The sequence below is a fragment of the Corvus moneduloides genome, chromosome 6 (genome assembly GCF_009650955.1).
Source record: "Corvus moneduloides isolate bCorMon1 chromosome 6, bCorMon1.pri, whole genome shotgun sequence".
NCBI classification, from domain to species: Eukaryota; Metazoa; Chordata; class Aves; order Passeriformes; family Corvidae; genus Corvus; species Corvus moneduloides.
The window spans coordinates 49,505,536-49,514,623 of NC_045481.1; positions in this window are offsets into that span (position 1 = coordinate 49,505,536).

Sequence of the window (9,088 nt, forward strand, 5' to 3'; positions counted from 1 at the left end):
TTTCATACTCCTGAACGAAATAGCAGATTTGCTGTAATACAGCAGTTCTGAGTAATCTGCTCATAAACAATCCATTCCAGAAAATTCCCAAATCTCTCCCACTTATTTTCTCTAATAGGTGGCAAATCCTCAATACCTCTGAAGAATGCTCACAAGTCTGCAGGCCATGAAGGCTTTGCTTTGGTTTATTTTTTGTAAAGCTTGGTAAAAAAATATGAATGAGAGAAATTCAGCTGTTGTTTAACATAGTACTGATAACTGAGGGTTCATTTTCAAAACTGGAAAATAAGAGCTAGTCTAAGTAGTCACTGTTGGTTTTGCTGCTATGGAGTATTTCAGAGGTAAGTTTTAAAGGGAAAAAAAGGAAAACCAGTCATTCACAAGTGCTGATACAGGAATGACAGAGGTTAATACCAGTGACATCATGTTGGAACTGTATAGCATTTTGTTAATGGTTATTAATGCCCTGCTGCTGGGAGACAGACAGTGCCAGCTGCCCTTAGTGTGGTGCCTCTGCGGGTGTGCCTGGGCCTCTGCTCGGGAAGGAGAGGGCCCTGAGGAGGGCTCAACTCTGCTCCCTCCACTGAAACAGGAGGAGAGGAGACACTGAGAGAAGGCAGTTGCAGTGCCTTGCTCAGAACAGGGCTTGGAGAGTGAAGCAGGAGCAGCAGACACCTGCAGAGCCACGTCCAGGAGGTACTGAGGACTTCTGTTCAATTCAGATCTCCAGGACTAAACTCAAGATACACATCCTTTGGAAGAAAACAGCAAGAGATCCAGACAAACATGCATGGAAATTATGCCAGTAAGCCTGGGGAAGAAGCCTAAGTTCATGTAAGAGAACTCAGAGCTTTGTACATCAGTGGAAAGGAGTCAGAAATGCTATAGACTGAAGGAGAAAAGCCCTTGAGAGGAAGGGAAGGGAACTTTGTAATGGCAGAATGATGATTGATATAGAACAATTAATTAGCTTTGACTACATCATATTCATTGTACATCTAGATTTATGGGTTTAGCTGCCTCACTTGGGGCTGGCTATCACTTTGTGTAATACCTTTGAATTTCATCCACCATAAGGGAATGAAACAGATACAGAAAAGTGCAATATGTCAGTGTAGCATATCAAATTGAGAAAGGCATTTTTAGCAGTCTGTACTGAACAGAGGTTTAAGCCTGCATTAGATTATTCCTTAAGTGTATTGTTGTTATGACAAATCTGAAAGGAGCTAAAAGCATTTCAATAGGTCAAAAAAGGAAACTTTGATTTCCTTTCCCACAGCCTGGGCCCAAAATGGGATTGCCAGCCAGTCTTACATGGCCTGGCTGTGTACCACATAATCACCCACTGGTGAATGGCAGCAGAACACATGGAGATGAGTTCTGAGTCCTGTGGGAATAACTGGCTCACCAGGCCTCTCCAAATCGTTCAGCTTCTAGATCTCTTTAAATGCTCATGCAGTGTCCCCTGAATAATGCACTGAGAATGTTTAGCCAAGAAATGCCTGATGTCCCAAGGACATTTTGATGATGACTGCTATCTGATGTGCCACACAGACTTCTGTATTCTCTTTCATGCTAATTAAAAACTAGTATATCACTGCTTATGTTTTCTAAAAGGGAAAATGCGCGTTTGATCCCATGAACCTCAGGTTTGGGAATACAATTTAATTTTAAACCCCATTAATTTTGCACACCCATTAATTATTAGAAATAAGTGGAAACATCCATGCAGTATTTTACGTGTACTCCCCAATAATGCAGCCTAATATTCAAACACAATGATTTATACAGAATTTATTTTCTCTGGTCACTTTTACAAATAGACTTGCCCATACAAATAGTTTGCAGTCAGTTTCCCTCAGTGCAAAGTGTGAGCAGCAGGAGCAGCAGGTCAAGGGGAGCAGTTAGTCCCCTCTGCATAGCATTCAGTGTCATCAGAATTGCAGTCTAATTGTTTGTCTGGTTGTCCGGTTTTAAGGATTTTCTTTAATTTTTTTCTTTTTTTTTCTTTTTTTTTTCTCTTCTTTATAGAACTAAAATAGTTCATGTTATTCTTTCCAGTAGCTCAGACTTCTATAATTATTACAAAAAATTTGCAAGGAAAAGAAAATGTGTAACCAAACACATTGACTATTTTGAGGAACTTCAAAGTAACATTGGAATTCTGTATTTCTTCAAGAAAATAGGCTCTTATTAACTTCTGATCTTTGATTACTCTTTCACTTTGTTGGTAGATAATATTTAGAAGAATTTAGAATGGCTGGGACTCAAGCTTGACTTTTCATTTGCATTTCAAATTGGAGCAAATCAAACAAAACAGAATGAAGCTTTCACTCACACCAATCAGTGCAGGATAGCCCCTGCAATCCAGTGTATTTCTAGGCTTTGCCTCTTGACATTTTTCTTTTGGGGGTGAGGGAAGAGAAGAATTTGTCTTCAATTAACAGTTAACAGAGCAGCAACGAGCCTCTGAAAATGTGCTTTTACCTTAAAGTAATAAACAATCGATACAAGGTCATTTCTGAAGGATAAAATGGCAGTGTGGCTGGGGTGGGGGCTATTTTGGAGGGTTGTGGGTTTGGGTTTCTTTGCATATAAGGAGATGGGGTCATGGGTGCCTCTTATTATGCCTATAATGTAACTGACTCTTGAAGCTTGACTTACTGTTCTGGATTTGTAGCTGGTGAAAAGGAAGTCAAAAGTAATTTCCAAAACCTGATCTCTAGCAGATGAAGACCTTGCAGAAAAGCAGTCAGGTAGGTTCCAATGCACCGAGATTTGGGTCTTCTCCTGGGTCGTGCATTATGAGTCTGTTTAAAATATTTCACTGCTTTCAGGTTTTGACTATGTTGGCATTTCCCTATAGTTGCCAGAGCGGTGTCTGTCTGGAAGTTAATCAGCCTGTATTTGTGTAACATGAACTGCTTGTCTGGAAACATGGGTGGAATGGTTGAATGTGCCATGGGCTGGCTATCAGCGTGTGTGACTGCTATGTACAGAACTGTACATCAAGCTATTTCTGGCTGTGGTTTTGGGGGTTTTTAAGCTGAATTTTAAGTCTGTTTATTGACCCTAATATGTGTGTGTGTTCTTCCTTCATGGAAAGAGAATAGGACTTTTGGTCAAGAAACAAAGACTTCCTTGTGATGTATTATACCACTTGTATGCTTGCTGTAGAGAAAAATAACTCGCTAACTTGAAATCATGTGTGCCAAGTTACCTTCACTGGCATTGTGAGAGCAGCAGCAAAAGGTTCACGTAACTATTAAATGGACTTTTATGGGTAAAGTATATACCTTTCTCCTAGAAAGTAGTTTCCTACATGGCTTCACTTAAGCAATAGCAGGAGTTTTAGAGCTGCAGAATGGCCTGGGTTGGAGGAGCCTTAAAGATCATCTCATTCCAACCTCTCTGCCATGAGCAGTGACACCTCCTACTAGACCAAGGTTGCTCAGAGCCCCATCCAACCTGGCCTTGAACACTTTCATGGATGGGTTGTCCACGCTTCTTTGGGCAACCTATACCAGTGTCTCACCACTCTCACAGTAAAGATCTTCTTAATATTTAATCTAAACCTACTTTCTTTAATTTTAAAACCATTCCTCCCATGCCATCACATGCCCTGATGAAAAGTCCCTCTCCAGGTCTTGTAAGCCCCCTTTAGGTACTGGAAGATGCCATAAAGTCTCCTCAGAGCCATCTCTTCCCCAGGCTGAACAGCCCCATCTCTCTCAGCCCATCAAATTTCTTTAGTGTTTGAGAAATGCTGAGGAGAACTTGTGTTTCTGCCTTTCTTCCCCTTCTCCTCACGAAATTGAAGGACTTGCACTCCTGTTACTTCATGGGAGATATATTAGTTCAGCATAGGCTTTTGTATATGAACAGGATTACAGAGTTGTGTTGCCAAATTGATAATACCAGAGGAAGGTGTAACAGCATAAGGGAAAAATGAAGTTGAATGTCTTAATTAAAGGTGCAAACTGCAGATGTGAGCAAACTGTGAAGGAGATGAGGGGTACTGATTTCACTGAGAGCTGAAGATGTTAAATGAGCACCTTGTATAGAAAGATGCCAGCAAACACTGGGGATGGGGTTTGGCTGCTGGAGAATTGTGTGATGCTCCAAAGGCTAGGTTTTTTTGGGGAGCACAGTGTAGAGTGAATGGGCTTATAAATATGAGCACTTCAGTCACATGCCTCAAAAGAACATCTCTTCAACCTGTACCTACTGTAAATAAAGCAGATTAAAAGGGAAGAGAGTTGAAGAACTTTGTTCAAGTACTTAAGTATCTGGAAACAGACAAGTGAATCAGACTTGCAAAAAGAATGGTGTAGTAAGTCAGACTTGTAGGCTACCATAAGCATCTGTCTCTGAATCTGCAGATATGCCATCCTCAAATTGCAGAACAGGGTTCGTAAGAACAGTGTAAGATTTTGGTTAGTAAGGCTTAAGGTTGAGGGCAGCTCCTTGCTTTCTTTTTAAAAACAGAGGGCTTAGTTTCCCCTGCCACAACCCTGTGGTGATGGGCAGCACCTCAGCCTGATCTGTGAACTGAAAACACATTTGATCTGTATGCTGGTGCTTACTGCCAGGTCCTGCCACTCCACCTGAATAACTATAACATGCTCATAAATCAGGGGAGAGCATTCCTCTCTGACACCATCCCAAATGCCCTACTGAGCTGAAGCCTGTGTTAGCCATCAATGCCTCTTACATAAACATGTCATACTTTAAAGTAGGGTCTTGCAAAAAGCACAAACAATATGCTGGTATGGAGGGGCCACACGAAGTCAAGAGCTGTTAAGTGGGGGGAAGAGGAGGAGAAGAATCTCTTGATGATAAATATATCTACCAGACACATGTGGAAAGAAAACAGTTAAGTCTAGCTTACATTTCTTTCAAAATGAAACAGTCAGATGTGCAAATGGTTGTCATATTCCCTGGAGAACTTGGAAGCTAGGAGCCAAGAAAATAATGATGCAGGATACTTTGGCTCTTGTTGTATTCACTTCAGCCTGGTCTTTATCCTATGCCTCATGCACCAGATACCCAGTAGTCTGTGTTTCTGATGAGGTAGCAAAAAAATCTGGTTTGCGTTTGGTCTGCTATAGAAAGCTGAGTAAGAACTATGGCTCAGTCCTGTGTGTGCATTCAAAGCCACTTACTAACCCTTGTTTAAAATCACCCACTAACACTGTGGCTGGCAGTTCTTGTCTCCTGGGTCTTAATCCTCACATAAGCTGATGCCAATTTTTGGCATGGTAAGAGAAATGCTAAGGAGCATCCCAGGTACACCTTTGTCATAGTACACAGCTGAGTGACTTGTAAAACTCATGTGTTTGTGCTGGCACAGCCTTTGATGTGAATTGGTAAGGAAAGTGCTCTCCACCACAGCAGCTGGAACACACACAGCCAGAAGTGACACCAGGCTGTAAAGAGTGTCTCCGTGTCAGATGGGTCACAAATCACGGGGCTGACAGGTGCCTGTGCTGGATCCCGCGCCAGGGTGTGCCTTGGTGTGCAGCAGCAGGTAGGAGACCTGCCTGGTGGGTGGCCAGATTGTACAAATGACTCAAATTCTCTGCTCAGGGGCAGCCTGTTGCACAGCTTGGTGCAGAATTAGGAACAGTTGCTTTTCCTTAAAGTGGGCTGAGTGCTGTTTATGCTCTGACTTCAGGGTGGGTTCAATTCCACACGCTTTAATAGTCATGATAACCTTAAGGTTAATTTGTAGCGTTAAGGCAAGAGGTTTTTGTGAAACAAAAGACTGAGCCTGCAGTTCCTCAATTGCTCCTACTGAAGGGGTTGGGCCTTCAGCACCCATGTTGCTTTCCCAAGGAGGGAGATCCAGCATGCAAGAGAGAGGCGTAAGTACTCACATCCCAGAAGGGCTTCAGGGTTTTTGGGCATGGACTTTTCTTACGGAATATCTAATCTATCCCTGTAACTGATGAAGATGACTGATGAGGATAACTCTGCTATGGGAGCCCGAACCACAGTTAGCATTTGTGATTGTAATGACCTTCCAAAAATGCATGCGGCAGACATGACACAATGGTTTTCCACTGCCTGCTTAGAATTGGTTTCTACTGCCTTACCCTCTACCCATACACATTAATTCCTGAGCTGCTCTTATCCCCTTACCAGCCCCTTCTAGATATAATTTAAGGTTTTTAAGGCTTGATCCAAAACAACGCACCCATAGTAGATTGCTGTTTTCATCCTAACACCTTGTTGGTGTTAACTGGCAGCAGCTCTTACCTTATGTGGGCAGTATAGTGCCTTGTGGCAGGTCTGTGCTTTTACATCCCAGCCTTCAGAGAAGCAGGCAAGCTTTTGGTCAGGGAGAATAGCTTCTATGTGACTTTTTTTAGAACCAGAAGGCAAAGGCTGAGGCAGCAGCTCTGAACACGCACTGGCCTCGGGAGAGGCTCCTGGCTGCTGTGCAGCTGTTGTGGGAGCTGGGCAGGACATGGGGCTCCAAAGCCGAGTGCCACACGTGCTTAGGCAGCCCCTGGCAATCAGCAACCCTGCCTGAAGTCAACTTCTGTTTAGGTGGTGGTGGTTTTTTTCTTTTTCCAGGGAGTCACTTGATAGGGTATAATCCTGTAAGATACTCAGCAAAGAAGCTGATACAGGAAAGTATTTCTGCAGATGCTTAATTTTCAGTGAATAAGTGGTCCTTTTATGTGGGTGGGAGCACTCATGTGCTTAAAGTTAAGCACGTGCTTAAGTGCTTTCTTGGATTGGGGCCAAAATGCTAATGCGATGGAGGTTCCCTTTCTCAAGTAACTGCAGTGTTCAGGACTTCATGTGGACCCCTGGGCCTGCAGATTACTGAAATACCCCATGACTGGCAAATATTGGACACTTTTTTCCTTAAACTTTTCATTTTCAGCAAAATCTTCATGCAATGTTGCTATATTATAACTGTGCATACAAAGAATAGTTCTTTACTAGGCCTGTGGCAGACTTCAAAAGAAACCCTATTGCTGACTTCAAATTATTTTTGTTTAAGAGGATATTTTATTTTTGTGTTTGAGGACAAAACAAAGATTCCTCCAGCACCTTTTGCTCTGCCTTATCTTTAAACTCTTCCTCTTACACTTCTGGAAGAAAATCAGCCTTTGACAGTCACCACTAAGATGTTGAATTCCAACTGCTGGGAGTCTCTTGTGTGATGTTGCACTTGCCGACGATAGTCTGCTTTGATGACAGCAGTGGTAACAAGCCCAAAGGACACATGTGTGGGATGTGACAGGGGTGTGCACCTGTCTCAGGCAGGGGGCACCAGGTCTTCCCCGTGGCAGCCTCCTCGGTGGCTGTGCTAATCACCGGGAGTGACACGGGAGTGACACTCGCCGTGCCCTGCAGACAGGAACGAGCAGGGTGTTGGGGCTCTAAGTACACAGCTGCTTCTCAAATTATGATGCAAAGGGTCAGAAGTCACTGCAGTAAAAGCAGATAAAATTATGGTTCCTACTGCCACCATGCCACATCAAAATGGTAAATTGTTTGTTTTGCAGTGGGTCCGTCAAGCTGTTTTACCATAGCAGACATGTAAATTTCTCAGATTGCTTGTAGCCCTTTAAAAATAAAGGGGTTTGTTTTCCAAATATTGTGTTAGAGATTTCTTTCTGTTAACTGTTGTTTTTGACTGTTGCTATAAAATAGAAGTTTTTAGGCTTTTTTAAAGTGTTTGCTTGGTGGTGAGGCACGGCAGCAGGGTGAGGGTGTGGGGCCAGCAGTGCTGCAGGATTTGTCTGCTCTGGCCATGCTGTGTGTGGGCACGGCAGCCTGCAGGTTCCCCTCAGATACCTGGGTTGTAGGATAAGCTGTGGGCAGATGGCTGTGCACAGGATGAGCCATCTAGGTTAATGACCTGGGCAATGCTGTCTGCCTTTCTCTTCATGGCTACTGCTTCTGTTCCTGTTTCAGAAGTAGGGCAGATCTTTATCCTGTGTGCAGCATCCGCTCCCTTTTCTCAGAGTTGACACTTCTCTGCTGTCCTTTCCACTTGAATTTGTATTGAACAAGGGATGGTGCTTACAAGAAACTTGTGGAACTAAGAGTGAGAACCAGGCTGGAAAAACCATAAGAGTTCAAATATGTAGGGTATGTGATGCTTTCTCCAGCTTTGACTTTTTTTGAGTTCCTTTTTATTGTGAATGGCTTGTTAATTTTTTGTTAAATTCTTCGACCATAACTGTGACCAAAGAGAGGAATGCATTTGACAAGTGCAATAAAGCAACTGTTCCATGTTTATGGCAAGTGCTATACTTTTATGCTATTAATTCAAATTGCCTGGATTCTTATAAAACTGGGACAGTATAGGATTACCTACCTTGCTAGAACAGTTGAAATGGATCACACTACAAAGTAGTCCACATCTCCCTATCAAATTTTAGAGGAAATAATCTTGGAGTCAGAGGGGAGGCGTATGTCTCTGGAGCACAACTTTTTGATGCATTTTTATATCCAGCAAACGTTGGGAGTCCCAAAGAGAAATAACAGGAAAATGCCATTAAGTAAAATAGAATAGTTCCATGTAAAAAGAAAAACAGTTGCACTGCATGTGAAGTAATGACACTTAGGAGGACAAAAGTAAACTCAGAAATGTGTTTTGCTACACTACTGTAAATAAGCAGAGAAGGTGACTGCAGCACTCAGTCCTCTTCCAAGAGGAAAAGTGGTGGGAAGTGTATGTGGGGATGATTCCTTTGAGCAGACTTCTGCTGAAAAACAGAGGTGTGTGAATAATTGGTTATTTTTCTTCAGTTTGACGGTTGTGCAGGCAAGGAAAAATCATTTGGGACCAGAAAACTCTTTAGAGAATGAAGACAGCATTAATGTGTTCCAAGACCAAGACACTGCTTCAATTCCAGGTATTTTTAATTTTTTTTTTCTAAATAACAGCAAGAAATCTGGGGTCTTGTTTGTTTGTTTTTGTTTGTTTGTTTTTTGGGGGATTTTTTGCTTGTTAATTAACAAGGTAAAATTCAGGAGTCACGTGCAGCTCCAAGATACCTGTGGGAGGGACTTTGGGCATCCCTACTTCTTTACATATGTCCAGCAGGGTTAGCATTCT